We start from the raw sequence: 15,411 nt of genomic DNA, 5'->3' as shown, positions 1-15,411 counted from the left end.
GAGGTGAAACCACTTGCCTAGGGTCACACAGGCAGAGTGTTTAGGGCCACTTCTTTAGCTCCAAATCTCATGTTCTTTCCCCTACATGGAACATCAGGGACCTAGAAGAGACTAGCTGCCAATGCCTCTGTCCTCAAGGAATGGTCCTTTGACCCTCCGAGGGGAGCTAAGGGGAACAGGCGTGAGTGACCGTGGAGCAGGACGTTTAAGGGTCCTGTCTGGAATCACACAGGATGCTGCGTCCGGAACCAGGGCTTTTCTATTGGGCTCTCCTGGGCCTGAGCAGCTCTCCTGCAGTGGACACTGCCATCCCTCCTCCGGCCTCGCACCTGGGGACCCCCTTCCACTGCAACCTTCTTCCCAGCCTCCTGGGACCTCTTCCTTGGGGTACAAGCGAGATTGGAACTGGCTGGCCACAGACCCAGGGGCTCTGGAGCAGCCCCTGATGTCTCCCCTGTGCTTTGCTCTGGGATGACTGTCCAGCCAAGAGTCATCTGGGGACCTGGCCCGTGTTTCTGAGAGTCCCCTCCTTGCTTGCTCATGAATGTTTATAAGTGTCAGGTCCTGTATTGGGTTCCAAAGGTGACCAGGATACAGTCCATGCTTTCCGGAAGCTCCCAGGCTGGTGGGGACAAGGAATGAGCACATCCGGAGGATGTGAGCGATGGAAGGGGCACACGGAAGGTGCGAGGCCAAGACCGAAGGAGCACTGGGGCCGTAGTCCTCTCTGCTCGGTGCAATGAGACGACTCGACCCACGACATCGGCAACGCTGGTCTCACCTGGGCTGATCAGCAAGGCAGAATCTGGCCCCCTCCCGCCCCCAGACTTGCTGATTGGAATCTGCCCTTTAACAAGATTCCAGGAGATTCGTGAGCAAATTAAAGTCGGAGCAAGGCCACCCTGCGTGTTTTCCGCCTCTCACTCCTCCCAAGTCCACAACGGCGCCAAGCGTGAACACATCGCCGAGGGCAGGCGGGCAGCGGCTCGCAGGGAGAGGCCGCTGTGAGCCCGACCCATGACCCACACTGCCACCGACTCTTCCTCGCAAAGCGCGGCAGGCCCTCCCAGCTGGCTGAACCCCACGGCCGGGCCACACCCCGATGGCATCCCCCTCCTTCCCCTTCGCTCATGGGAGACAAAGTTGAAGCTTTTCAAAAGAAACTTCTACTAGGAAACTAGAGAAAATGAAACAGATACCACAGCACAGAAATGAGGGGGGTCCAGAGATGCGAGGTCCTGGCTGCCATCCTGTCCCCGGTCCTCCCCTTGCCTCTCTCCGGGGTCTCTCCAGTCCGAGGAGAGGGCAGGTGTTCTGTACTCTGTCCTGCCCCGAGAGAACAAAGCACTGTGAACTGGTTATTGGGTCACTCTTCCAACAAGAGGCGAAAACGATTCCTAGGTGGGAGGAAGGGAGGCGCCTGCTCTGCGGGGAGGGCCCTGCCCTTGAGGCCTGGGTCCTCTGGACCATGTGCGGCCCTGTGAGCTCAGCTCCCTTATCTGTGAAATTGCAAGAGGAATCGGTGATGAAGGCACTCCTAGCTGCTTCACCAGGCTGCCGAGAGGAGCACATGAGCAGGAAGATGGAAATGCTGTGTGAACCAGGCCGGCCGGCCCGTCCACAGGTGGAGATGGAGAAAGCAGAACAAATCTCAGACACTGGTGCTGTCTCTGTGGGGGGAAAGGGGCTCCTGTCCCCCAGGGAATGCAGAAGTGGAGATCTGACAGCTCTGAGTCCAAGGCCAGGCAGCCAGGCTGACTGGGAAGGGGGCGAGCAGGTTGGACAAACTTCCAGCTTATGCCCCTCCTAAGGAATCCTGAGCCCCAGTCCTGGAGGAGACCCGCACAGAGAGGCCTCCTGATCTCAGGGATGTGGGGGAGCCAGAGGGAGCCCGGATCTCCAGCTGAGCTGTGTCCCACCCTGGCTCTCAGGAGGTCAACAGGACAAGGAGGGGGACCCCCATCCCAAGAGGCTGATTGTCAACAGCTGTCCCCCTGAATGCACAAGCCCATAGGCTCTGTGATGGCCCTGCACTTCATAGTTTACTACGTGTTTTCTCATGCCTCGTTAGGTCCTCCCAACTGTTCTGAAGGTGGGACTAGATTACTGTCTCTGTTTTACAGATGAGGAAACTGAGGCCCCACGAGGCTAAGGGACTCAGCTCGTGAGAGATGCTTTCCATGTTTGCTCATCTTTATGGTCATCATCTGTCTACTGACCTAGTCAAGATGGGCAAGGGCCTCTATGAGCCACCCTTTATACCCAAGGAGCTCAAGGTTTAGTGGTAGAAGAAAGAGAATTTCCCAGGTTACCTCTGCCCTAAATTCAGATGATGAAGAAGAATTCGTTTATCATGACAAACAGCCACACTTTCAGCAATAAAATTCACATCATAATGGAACCATGATGTATTTATTTCCTTACTTATAGTCTTTGTTCTAAACAGCATGCAAAGCTGCTTACCACAGAAGGCGCATAATGAAAACACTGATAAAATAGGTAAAGAGAATCAGCATCAGAGAAGATATAAACAGAATGAGAAAACTAAGACCACAGAAAGAAAGAAATGTTTCAGATCACGAGGGGTCACATAATTACTACGGCTGAGCTTCAAAGTTGGCTCTGAGATTCCTGGCAACTAAAGGAAAAAGGGAAATGTGATCTGTTATGCAATTCTCATAGTCAGAAAGGATGAGGCTTTCTCGAGCCTCAGGGAAGCAGAGCGTGTCCCGGGACTGGGTGCTGAAGGGGATTTCTCCTGGGAGACCCACAGCGGGTTATGGGGAGGTGATGGCCCCCCCCTGCAGCGAGTGGATTCCTGGGGGCTGTTTCTGCAGTGGTCTTTGTAAAAGCTGATGCTCAGCGCCCTATGCAGCCCAATGATGGGGATTCTACAAGGGCCCAGGATGACGTGGGGACAAATGGGCTTTGGCCCAAACCAAGAGCAGACATCTGAGTCCTGAGGGTATTACAGGGGCGAAATATGCCTCAGAAACTCCCCTTGTCCCCAGGATTTTGAAAAACCTTTTTATTGACGTATAATACACAAAATGGACATCAGAGGACTCCCTCCTTCCTGGAAGATTCTGTGAGGCTGGAGTGATGCCAGGCGGTGCATGTGCAAGGGGCGGGAAGGATGGCATCATGACGGAGACAGGGATTTGGGGTTCAATGGGCCTTGAGTCTCTGTCCCCGCCGCCCTCCAAGGCCACTTGGATCCTCCGGGACCCAGCAGGAAGGAAGCCTTTGCTGGCCTCTGGCTTCAGCGTCCAGGACACTTCCCGCGCCCCCTCCTGCCTGAGCAGAGCCCAGCTTGAATCCATCCCTTTGACTTGGGGGAAGCACCGCCCTGCTTTGGCCTCACTTCGGGGGCCAAATATTTCAATTATGAGGACGTGGTCAAGCCCTGCCCACTCCAGCCTCAGTGACGGGCCGTGAAGAGAGGGTGTCTCTGGGGGGAGAGGTGGGCGGGATGCAGAGGGAGCCGCAGACGGGAGAGGGGACGGGGGCTGAGCGGGGGTTGGCAGAGCAGACAGGCCTTCTCCGCTGGCTGAGAACAAAACCACCGGCAGCGAGGAAAATATGTGCGAGGCATTTTTGCAATTCCAAGAGGCTCGGTCCAGCTCTCGCCCAGACGGTCAATGAATCAAAGCTGGGAAAGGCTCTACCTGTCAGCAGACTTTCTCCTGGCCCTGCTCACCAAGGCCCCACCCCTCTGGCCCCAGCAGGCCAGCTGGAACCCTCCCAGTTCCCCAGAAGGACGGTTCTTCGAAGAAGAGTGTGTCACAAGCAAAAGCCAGAGGCAGGCAGCCCACGGGCAGAACCCTTGGCATCCTTCTCTGCCTGTTCTTCTGGCAGGAGCGTAGCCTGTGTCGCCTGTTACCTTGGGTTGAATGGTGGCTCCCGAAAAGATATTTCCACGTCCTGGTCCTTGGAACCTGTGAAGGTGTCCTTATTTGGAAACAGAATCTTTGCAGATTAATTAAGTTAAAGATCTCGAGGTGAGAGCATCCCAGATTATCTGAGTGAGCCCCAAATCCAAGGACAAGTGTCCCTATAAGAGACAAAGAGGAAAGAAGAGGAGAAGACCATGGGAAGGTGGAGGCCGAAATCGGAGTGATGCGGCCACAAGCCAAGGAATGCCTGGGGCCACCAGAAGCTGGAAGAGGTGAGGAAGGATCCTCCGCTGGAACCTTCGGAGGGAGCTCAGCCTTGCCAACCCCTTGGTCTTGGACTTCTGGCCTTCAGAATAGCGAGAGAATAAAGGACTGCTGTTTGAAGCCGCTCAGCTTGCGGTAATGTGTTACAGCAGCCCCAGGGCACTAAGACACCCATCCATTCCTCTCCAAGGGGCCCTGCATTTTTATTTGCTAACTGGTCCTGCCCAACTTAACCTTCTCCACTCACCTGCCCCTCGCCCCCTTCCTCTGGCGACAACGCAGCTTGGCGGTCTGTTAAATGTCACATCTTTTCACCTCCCCACACCTCTGCTCTGGCTCTTCCCTTTGTCTAAAATGCCCTTCCTCCTTCAGTATGTGAAAAATTCTTTCTGGTCCTTCACGGCCTGGCTCACATATCACCTCTTCCAGGAAGTCTTCCTTGACTCCTTCAGTTTGAATCTCCCGTGTCTATTTTAGCTCCAATTACACGTTTGTACCGGACTCTAGAATTCACCAAGCTCTTCCTTTATGTGGCTGTGTTTCACAAGGACAAGGACACTCACTGTTTATTGAGCACCTATTCTGCACAGAGCATGTGGGAGGTACTTTCCACAGGTGCAAAAATAAGAGCATCTCTTTACTGAAGACCCGTGCCAGGCACTTGACCATGTGACCTTGTGCCAAATGAGCAGAGTGCAGACCTGCCGCGTCCATAGCCCTGGGAGCTAGGAAATGCAGGATCCAGGTCCCACCTCAGACAGGCCGAACTGGAATCTGCATTTCAGGGTGATCCTCAGGGCATTCGGTTCATTCGAGTCTGAGAAGGGCTGACCGACCACCTGCACAGCACTGGGGCTCTGACACGCCTGCGTTTGAATCCTGGCTCTGTCCTTTCCAGCAGTGGGAGCTTAGGCAAGTTTCTTAAATTCTCTGTGCCTCAGTTTCCTTGTCTGTCACATGACCCTCGTCTGGCCGTTGAGAGAAGTAGATGCCATAATGCTTGGCTTATAGGGTAACCAGGCCAGGTAGCATCTGAATATCCAAATCCCCTGCCTCCCCTATCCTGCCCACAAGGGCCGTCCGTTCTTGATTCATTTCTAGAACTTTTGAAAGTCCTCCAATGTGGTGACCTTCCTAAGGGAACCTCAGATCTCCTGGAGGCAGCAGAGGAGGTACTGGGATGCAAGGGGGCGTTTCTGTCTTCCCCACACCTACCCTGGTGCTGGTCTGGGACCCCTGTACCCCCCTCAATTGGGTTCAGCCTGCAGCATCCTCCAGTTACCTCTCCTCCCCCCAGGACCCCCGGGAGGTCCTCTTCCCAGCAGCAGAGAACCCCCAGGGAGGTGCTGGAGAAGGGGGAGCCACGCGTGAGGTCAGCCCCACGTCAGCCCCTCTCACTTTCTTCGCCGTGGCTGGGAAGAGGCCGCTGAGCGGGTGCCAGCCACGGGGGAGGTCTGTCCCCTGCTCCAGGGCCAGACCACAGGCAGCCACACTGGGCTGCAGCCAGGCCAGGGGGAGGTGTTCTCAGCCCCCAAGCTCCTCTGTTTCTGGCCCTGGGGACCACTCCCCAACCCCAGATCCACCAACCACCAAGGGCTCTTCCAAGCAGGTGAGGTCATTCTCTCCACCAGACCAGCCTGATGCAAAGAAGTCAGCCACCCACGGGGCAGGATTCCGCACCCCCAAGTCCTCTGTCCAAACTCTCTACCCCAACAGCAGCCATGGGGCCCCGGTTCCCTCTGCTTCTCTCCCTCCGAGGGCCCTGACGAGTTGGCTCCAAACACCTGTCAGGGGAATGGAGCTGGGTGGGATTCCCCGAGCCCCCTCCAGCGTCCACGCGGGGCCAGGGGGACAGGCCCAGAGTGGGCCTTTGAACAAGCTCGGGTTGCTCTGGGGCACAGACAAGCTCGGGACCCTCTGGCTTCAGGCACAAGCCGCTGCCTACAGAGCACAGGCTGCACTGGCTGGTTAGTCTGTACTCACAGGGACTTTCACCATAGCTGGGCCCAGACAAACCCTTTCTTCTGCTTTTTAGGGTTTCCCAGTGGTACTGTTCTGCATGCCCGGAATGTTCTTGCCCAAGGCCTGGGGAGGTTCATGGGCCTCTGGAGGGTGGGCGACTACAGGTTCCCCAGGGAGACCCTAGAGGACTCAGCAGTTCTCAGCTGGGGGCAATTTCATCCCACCCTCCCCTCCCCCTGCCCCGGATGTTTGGCAACATCTGGAGACACTGTTGGTTGTCACACACAACTGGTGGGTGTGCTACTTACTGGCTTCTAGTGGATAAAGGCCAGGGATGCCGCTAAACATGCTACAACGCACAGGACAGGCCCCGCCAGAAGCGCTATGGGCCCAGACATCTGTAGTGCTGAGGTTGCGGCCCTGGTCAAAATGAAGCCATCCAGGAGCCCCTCTTCTCTCACATCTAACCTGCTGCCCCCTGCGAGGCTGACTGGATGTGCAGCTTCAGGCTTTGTTTGTGTGTGCACGCGTGCACGCGTACACACACCCACCCTCCCCCCGCGCTCCCCCACAGGAAGTGACCCGAGAGGTCAGCAACAACGCAAGTTCATGCACAGAAGCATTGGGCGGCCCCTGGAAAGCTCAGAGGACGGGGAGCCAGGAAGTCTTCGTCCTGGCTCTGGGCAGGCATCCCCATTACTGTGTGCCCCGGACACGTTGCTTCACCTTTCTGAGCCTCGGTTTTCGCATCATAAAATGAGATTGGCTTGCGAGAGCACGGGCTTTTGGGCCAGGCTCCCCGGGGGTTGGAGCCTGGCTCTGTCCCTGACCAGCTCTGGGAAGCTGGGCTCCGTACCTTCCTTCTCTGAGTCCCCATTTCCTAGTATGTAAAATGAGGAACCCACGTCTCACCTCACAGGGCTGCTGGGAGGATAAAGGAGATAAGATGCAGAAGGTGCCCCGCCCAGGGCCTCCACACGGTGGGCGCTCCTTGAAGGGTCTCTTCCCGGTCACTTCCGAGGTTCACGCCAGCCCGGAATCTGCGCTGGAGTCAGCACACTATGGCCCGCCAGCCATGGGTTGCAGATAAAATACAGGGCACTGAACTTCAAATTTAACTGGATGTCCTGTATTTCTATTTGCTACATCTGGCCTGTTGCCTGCTTTTGTAGATAAAGCTTTATTGGGACACAGCTGTGCCCATTCTTTTGCATATCGTCTCTGGCTGCTTTTTGTGCTACAATAGAGTCAAGAATGTGCCACAGAGACTTTAGGACAGTCTGCGAAGCCTCAAATAGTTAGTGTCTGACCCTTTACAGAAAAAGTTGCTGAACCCTGGTCTACATGGGAAGTAATTGCCTCAGGGTGGTGGGGAGGGTGCCCGGAGCCCGCGGGGTAACTGCCCCCTTTTTGGGGCAGTGGATAGAGGAGCAATGTGCAGAGGAAGGTGGGCATCCTCGATTACCCTGGGGACACAGCCTGTAAAAAATTAGAAAGAGGCCTGGCCTCAGGGGCCGGGGGCCTGAGTACCGGACCTGGCCCCTCGCTGACTTTCCAGTGACCTTGGCAGAGTCCTTTCCCCCCCTGAGCCCAGTCCTTACTCCCTTCATTTGTTCAACAAATATTTATTAAATGCCTACTATGTGCTAGATGACACTGGACATGGGTCCCCGCTCTCTTGTGGCTTCAATTCAAGTTGTGGTGAGAGAGGATGGAGGAGCCCACAAATACGCAAGCTGGTGCCAGCAGAGGGGAAATGCCCTGGAGGAAATAACGAGGATGCTGTGGCAGAGCTGGGTGGCTAGGGAAGTGACATTTGCGTGGAGACCTGACAGGGGAGGAGGAGCCTCAGTTTCCGCATCTACCACCTCCTCCGGGCTGCTGGGCTGCTGAGGGCAGGAATGGGTCAGCTCTGGCCCCTAAGAGAGGCGCCTTTCATCGGTCATCTGGTCTGGAGAAGAGGGGCCAACGGGGCTGCCACCTGGTGGGGGGGTGAGGGTGGGGGTACGGGGAGGAAGGGATGGGGGAGGGGAGGAAGGCCCTAATCCTGACCCCGCCAGCAGCTACCTCCCTTCCTGTTTTCCTGCACCTGCTCTCAGGAGGATCCTGTCCCCAGCCCACAGCCGGCCTGTCTGGCCTGACCCCAGCGGCCAGGCTGGAGGACCAGGAGGGCTGTGCTCTATGGGCTTCCTGCGGAGGCAGCTCAGACCCCCTGGGCTGGCCAGCAACTGGGAGCAAAATGGGCCAGAGGCTCACTCCCACCCGCCTGACCCGGACGTCCTGGAGGTGAGGAACACGGCCCAGGCCTCTCTGGATGGGAGCGGTGGGGGGTTGAGGGTGGTAGTGTGACAGCAGTCAAGTCTCATTTACAGCCCCACCTATGCTCCCTGCGCCCCCGGAACCCCCAGCAACATCGCTTTATGCCCCACGTTCCCGCTTCCACAGAGGAGCTTCCCAGTTGTGAGTTCTTTCATCTGGACCAGTTTTCTGGATTAATCTGATGAGTGAATTGCCAATGATGATGGCACGAAGCCACTTCAGAGGTGCTGGTGGACCTGTGGCGACACCGCCAGGTCACGTATTTACATTTTAATTGGGGCCTTCAGTGCCCTGAGGCAAGCGAGTGAGTAATGGTGGAATTTTAGGCACTTGGGAGTCAGTGGGGGGTAAGGCCCCTTGGAGCACACTGAATACAAAAAAAAGGCCCTTCAGGTGAACAGGGCTGTAAAGTTTACGAGCGTCAAGCTCATCTCGTAGGCATTCATTTATTTAATTTCATCATAACCCTGTTGGAGAGGCTAGTCTCGTTTTAGAATTTCATTGACATATTCATACAGTGCCCAGCCCTCCACCGGTTTCTGGAAGCCCAGGGTGGAAACACGAGATGCCTTTTACAGGGAGGCCATGTGTCACTGTAATTCATAAGACAACAGCCGAAAAAGAGCCAGGAGGGCATGGAGCTTCAGAGAAGGGGTGGGCGTCCCTGCAAGGATCCGCTTGACCCGAGCCTTCTGACTTCTGGTCTCATGCTCCCTCCTCTGTCCCAGCATGGCCCAAAGTGGGTTCCACGGCTCTCCTTTCTCAAGGCAAGTTCATTGGTGGTCAGAGAATAAAAGGACTGCATCAAAATGTTTGGGAAATCCTGGTTTAAACAAAATGAAAATGACCTCTTCGTTGCGGGACTTCTCAGAGCCTTTATGACAGTCTGCTGGGGTGGAGCATGGCGTGTGTCCATGGATCTTCCAGGACTACATTCCATGGACATGGTCTAGGAAATGCTGCTCTTCCTACTTCCTTTAATGTCCTGTTAGGCATCTTTCTCAGAGGCCACTGCCTGCCTACCCCACACGAAGGCTGGCACAGGGCTAAATTCTGTCTGCAGACCGGATGTCTTCCACACTGCCAGACTTCCAGCAGAACCTGGGCTTCTTGTGGGGAGAGGGAGGGAGTCGACCAGGTACAGGTCCTCCCGCCCTAAATCTCAGCTTTATCTCACACCTGTCAAGCCAGGGACCAGAGCTGAACTCCAGGTGAACTCCAGCTGAACTCAGGAGGGGTCCCTGAGGAGCCACCCCCATCCACTCCAGCCACACGAGGCCTGGCCCAGGGCCTGAGTCAAGGTTGGGCGCCCCGCCCCCGTAATCTTTCTAAAACACAAATCGGCCAATGCAGCTCCTGCTTAAAACCCTCTGTGGCTCCCCAGTACCCTCAAGATCGAGTCCAAAGCCTCAGCCTGTGCTCTGTCCACTCCTGAGCCTCTTTCCCTCTCGCTTCCTGCTTTATGCTCCAGCCAAACCAAATCGCTTGTGGTCCCCAGGACTCACCATGCCCTTTCCTGCTTCCCTGCTTCTGTGCATCCAGTCCCCATGCCTAGAACACCCTTCCCATCCTCTTTCCTCTGTGTGATTTCAGCCCTCCTTAGAAGGCCTCCTACCGTGAGCTCTTCTCCTGTAAGAATTCTCCCCGCACCCCTAGCTGGCATCTCCCCCACATTCTAGGAAATGCTCCTGTATGTGTCTATCACCCCAGCTCGTCCCAAGACCCCTGTTCTATTCCCTCAACACCTCAGAGCTGCCCAGAGGACCATTCTGTGACAGGTACTCACAAATGTATCAGGAGACACATGGGGTCCCAGGGTACAACATGGGCCCACAGACTAGCTGCATGGCCTTGGGCAAGTTCCTAGACCTCTCTGTGCCGCTCTCCTCTTCTCTAGAATGGGGTCACTCTGAGTTGATAGATACACAACATAGAACAATGCCTGGCCTATGCTAAGCGATATGCATGTTATGCTATGATGACAATGGTGGCCTGAGTACCAGGGGCCCTGTGCCAGCTCTGTCACTGACTGGCAAGCCGTGGGCAAGAGCCTTTTCCCAGCTGAACCTCAGCCTCCCCAACCTCAAAACAAGGCTGTGGGATGACTGATCCCTGTAGTGGGTAGGATGGTAGCCCCCGGAAAAAAGATCCATCCACGTCCCAGAACACGTCAACATGACCTCCTCTGCCAGAAGGGTCTTTGTAGACGCAATTAAGTCACAGATTTCTAGATGAGATCATCCTGGATTATCCAAGCGGGCCCCAAACCCATGCCAAGTGTCCTTACAAGAGAAGGGCAGAGGGAGATTTGAGGCACACAGAGGGGAAGGCCGGGCGAAGACAGAGGCAGAGCCATGGGAGTGAGGCAGCCGCAAGCTGAAGGATGCCTGGAGCCGCCTTCTAGAGGCCACCAGGAAGCGGCAAGGAAGGAGTCTTTCCGGGACTCTTCGGAGGGAGTGTGGCCCTGCCAACACCTTGATCTCAGACTTCTGGCCTCCAGAAATGTGAGCGAATAAATGTCTGTTGTTTTAAGTCATCCAGTTTGTCGCACTTTGTTGTGGCAGCCTCAGCAAACTAGTACAGTCCTTACGCGGCTCTCCTAACTCCAGCAAGAACTGCCTCAGATTCTCACAGTGATAAGACGTGGTCCCCATGGGCGGCCCCATCTGAGTGGAAGGAGATCCCTTCTCCTTTCTCTGAGATATTGCTGCTGAGACACCTATTCTTCCTCCCTTATCATCCCTTAATGACCCACCAATGTGGTTAGAGCTGAAGGAATCTTTTGAGATCCTCCCTCATGCCTCTGTGCCTTAGCACAGGCTGTTCCCTCTGGAGGAAATGCTGTTCCCACTGCCTCCGTCTGCCACTTGACCACTCAGCCTCCAAGTGGGCTCAGACATCCCCTTCTCGCTGAAACCTTCTCCAAACTCTCGCCCACCAGCTGCCTGGCAGAGTTAACCCTCGGTCCCCTGGCCCTCTGATGTATCAGGGGCCACGTCTTTATTCACGTCTCTATTATCGGCTTCTAACTCAATCCTCAGCCCTGAGCAATCACTCAACCCCTGTGTGTTGACGGGAAGGCTGCTCCAGTCAAACACCCCCAGTTTCCGGGTTAGGAGACCAAGCTGGGGCTGCTCACGGCCACTGCGTGGACGGTGTGGGAGGCCCCGGACAGCAGGGCTGAGAACTCTGGCTTCAGCCACCTGCAGGGGACTCTGCCTTTCTGAGCGCCAGTTTCTTCATCAGTCAAAAAGGGAAAAGAACAAACAGCAAATCTCAAGGGGATGAGAAAGCGTTTGTGTGGCATTTCAGTTACAGCTTCGTGGCTGCTGCTCCCTCAGGGCTGTGGCCGCTGCTGTCAGGCTGGGACCAGACCGGGGTGTCTCCACGCTGGGCTCCATCGTCCAAACACGGCGGGGCCTGCGGGGTGTGCTTCTGTCCTAGGCCTATAACCCCTTCTGGGCTAATGAGTTCCATAAGTTTATCTTTGCTGGGTACTGTGAATTCCTGTTTATCCAGGGACCCACAGAAGTAAACAGAATCCTCGGATGACCAGAATTTTCCATCTCAGCATGTTCAAGGAGAACGCGAGTCACAGCTATCCCCGGGCCTTGTGAGACCCTGAGGGGCCTCAGAGTCACCACATAGCCCCTCCACATCATGTTCAATCGCGTTTCACCATTTGGTGGGTTAGTTATAGAATTGCAGACCTTGGAGCTAGAAGGGCCTGCAAGAAACCCCTTGGGTTTCAAACTGGGCCCTGGGGGGCAGGGAGGGGACCCAGGGCTCTTTCGAGGTGGGGTGGGGAATGGGGCACCCCAAGAAGGCAGAGCTCAGGGTTTTAAACGTTGGGGTATCATACGAGAGTTTCCTTTAAGGGGAGGCTTCTTTTGCTTAAAACAAAATAAAAACACCCACAAGAGCTCAGAAACCACCGATGTGGTTCAAATCTTCCTCATCTCACAAAAGAAACCTCTGGGGCCCTGAGTACTGGAGCAACTCAGCAGAGTCACCCGGCTGACTGTGCGCCAGGGGCTGGACCTCTAGGCTGGCCTGAGCCCAGGAAGGGCGGGGGCTTCCTGCCACCCTCGCCATGACTCCCACTGAATCAGGACACCTGGGTAACAGGAAGACCCTCTGCTCTGAGCATCCCCTGGCAGGAATTGAGCGGGTTCCCCTTGGTTATCCCAAAGTGACCTCCTTCCAGCTTTGAAGAAAAGGAATCGTTTGGGGACCCAAGGTTGGGTGAACAAGTTTGTGGTCACTGTCCCCATCCAGGTCATTTCCTCCTGCAGGGGAGGGTCCTGCCCACACGGCCTACCCCTCGTCCTTCCTGTGGAGCCCGCTGTCTGGACACTGGCCGACGTCTGGGTCAGAGACCTCTGCTCGGGGGCCGCAGGGAGCAGACGGGCAGCGAGTGGCTTCCCAGGGACCACGGGGCTCGGGCGGGCAGCCCTCGCTGGCGGCGGGGGGCGGGGTGGACAGCTCAGGCTGCAGACTCAGGCAGCTCTGCTGACTGGCCAGGTTAGGGATGCGCTGAGCACACATCTCTGCCTCGCCTACTGTGTGGGGACCCAGGGGCGAGCAAGGCCCAGGTGGCCTCCAGGAGCCTGCTGTCTAGCGAGAAGACAGACGTGGAGACATTCAGATCCTGTGCGATTTAGGGGAGCAATGGGGTGCTGGAATATAAGAAAACAGGGGACATGACTGAGATAGGGGCAGGGAGGGGCTCCAGGGGGAGCGACACTTAGGGTGGAAGGAGGAATTAGAGTGAGCCAGGCAGAGGCGTGGGGGAGAGCGGTGTAAGAAGACAGACAGACCGACCGAGGCAGATTACGGTATTAAATGAGATGATGCATACGAGACTTACCATCACACAGGCCACATGGGGCTCAAAAAATGACAGTGACTCTTGTGGTTCCTCATCTAGAATGGTCTAGAATGACAGAATCATGGGATCTCAGGGGATCTTAAAGGTCCTATAAGCCAGTGGTTCTTAAAGGGGGGGGGAGTGATTTTGCCCCAGGGGACACATGGCAATGTCTGCAGACATTTTTGTCACAAAGGTTGGGAAGGACAGTTCTGCTGGCATTAGTGGGTAGAGACCAGAGAGGCTGCTGAAAATTCTACAGATGCAAAGGTCAGCTGCCACCTCAAAGAATGTCAGTCGTGTTGAGGTTGAGAAGCCCGGCTCTAGGCTCACCTCTCTCAGAATCCACTCCCCACTGAGCTCTCTCCACCAGCCGATTGTCAGGCCTGCACTTGAGCACCCCCCGGTGATGGGGAGCTCACTACCCCCAGGCAGCCTGTTCCACCTGTCTGTTCAGTGTATTCATAATATTTCTTTTCACAGTGTGGAAATCCCTTCTCCGTGTTTCTATAACCTCCAAGCATTTGTCCTAGTTCCAGCCCTGGAATCAGCCTAATGCAGCGTCTGTGTGGGAAGCCCTCAAATATTTGAGGACATGTTTGGAGTCTGGAGGACGTGCTTGTGAATCTTCCCTGCTCCAGGCCGAATGTCCTCCACGTGACCCAGGAACTTTGACCGGGGGCGTGGGGTGGTCCCTTGCCTGTGTGAAAAGCTCAAAGATGTCACCACCCCCACTCAGGAGTCAAGAGGGCCACTGAGAGCAGGGCCGGCTGGTGAGGTCCGGACCCAATGTCCCAGTGCTCTCCTGCCTGCTGCATGATTCTCTCAGTCATGTGGCTTCTCCGAGACTCAGTTTTGCCTCCCATCCAGTGGGTAGAAGGACACCCTGGCCTCCCGTGCTCAGTGCTGTGATGCTCAGAGGCGGTAACAGATGGGAAGGTGCTTTGGAAAGGTGAAAACACTGCACAGAACAGTCCAAGAGGTCAACATCCTCAGGCCCGCAACCCCCTTTTCCCCTGGATCTGCATTGTCAACTAGCTATCTTCATGGATGACACTGTCTTCCTCCTAATTCACTGGGCACAGAGGCAGAGCAGCAATGTGGATCCCATCTTACAGATGAGCAAACGAAGGGGCAGAGGCCGCCATGAAGACACGGCAGGGCCACAAGCTGAACCCAGATCCTCTGGCTCCAAGTTTGGGACCATGAATGCGAGGGCCACGGCGGGGAGGAGGAGGCGGTGTCAGGGGCTGAGAAAAGGGAGGTTGACGGGCACCGTGCCCATCCCTAGGGCCTGCTCCTTCTCCACCCACACTTTGCCGGCCCCTTCGATGCTGCCGGTAGTCGGGTTCAGCCGAACACGACTGGCGGGGTGGCCGTGGGCCACGTGCGCGTGGGCCGTGTACCCACACCCGGGGCACCTGCTTCTCTCTCACACTCCCCTCCTCTTTCGCTTCCTCTCGTGGCTTGGGTTTCCTTCCTCCCTTCAAAGCTCACACATTCTCTCCTCTAGAAGCCACTTTCTTTTCTTTCTTGGAATCTGCCCAGGGAGAGACACCTGTGTTTCTGTTTCGATTTCTCCTCAGGCACCCGCATTTCCTGGGGAGGAATGGGGAAGGCGGATGTGGCCAGTGGGCAGCAGGTCATGATCCGGCTCCGCCAGGTTGGGAACCTCGTGTCTGAGAGGTCTCGATCCTTCTGTTTGCAGGTCCTGACACTTGACAACCCCCTCTCCTCATGCCTCCCTCTCTGTCATTGCAGCCTCAGAGACTCACAGCTTCAGAGACAGGAGAGTTTTTGTGGGAATCCAGGCCCAGAGAGGAGCAGCGGCTTACTTGAGGGAATACAGCCAGGTAGGGGCAGACGGGAAGCCCCTGTCCTTCCCACTGTGCCAGACAGGAATTCTCTCTCAGCCTCTCCCCTACTCCCACGAAGCCCCTGAGAACATTCCCGGAGTGTGCCTCTGTTCCCTCTACCTGTGATTTCTTTTTCTGCCCCTCACTTTCTTGCCCAACTCATTCTTCAGGACTCAGCCCAGAATCACCTACTCCAGGAAGCCTTCCTGGATTGCCTTTCCCTTTGCTCCAGCTCCCCGTCCCC

Source organism: Equus quagga, chromosome 15 (assembly GCF_021613505.1).
Source record: "Equus quagga isolate Etosha38 chromosome 15, UCLA_HA_Equagga_1.0, whole genome shotgun sequence".
Lineage (NCBI taxonomy): Eukaryota > Metazoa > Chordata > Mammalia > Perissodactyla > Equidae > Equus > Equus quagga.
This window is presented reverse-complemented; position numbering follows the sequence as displayed.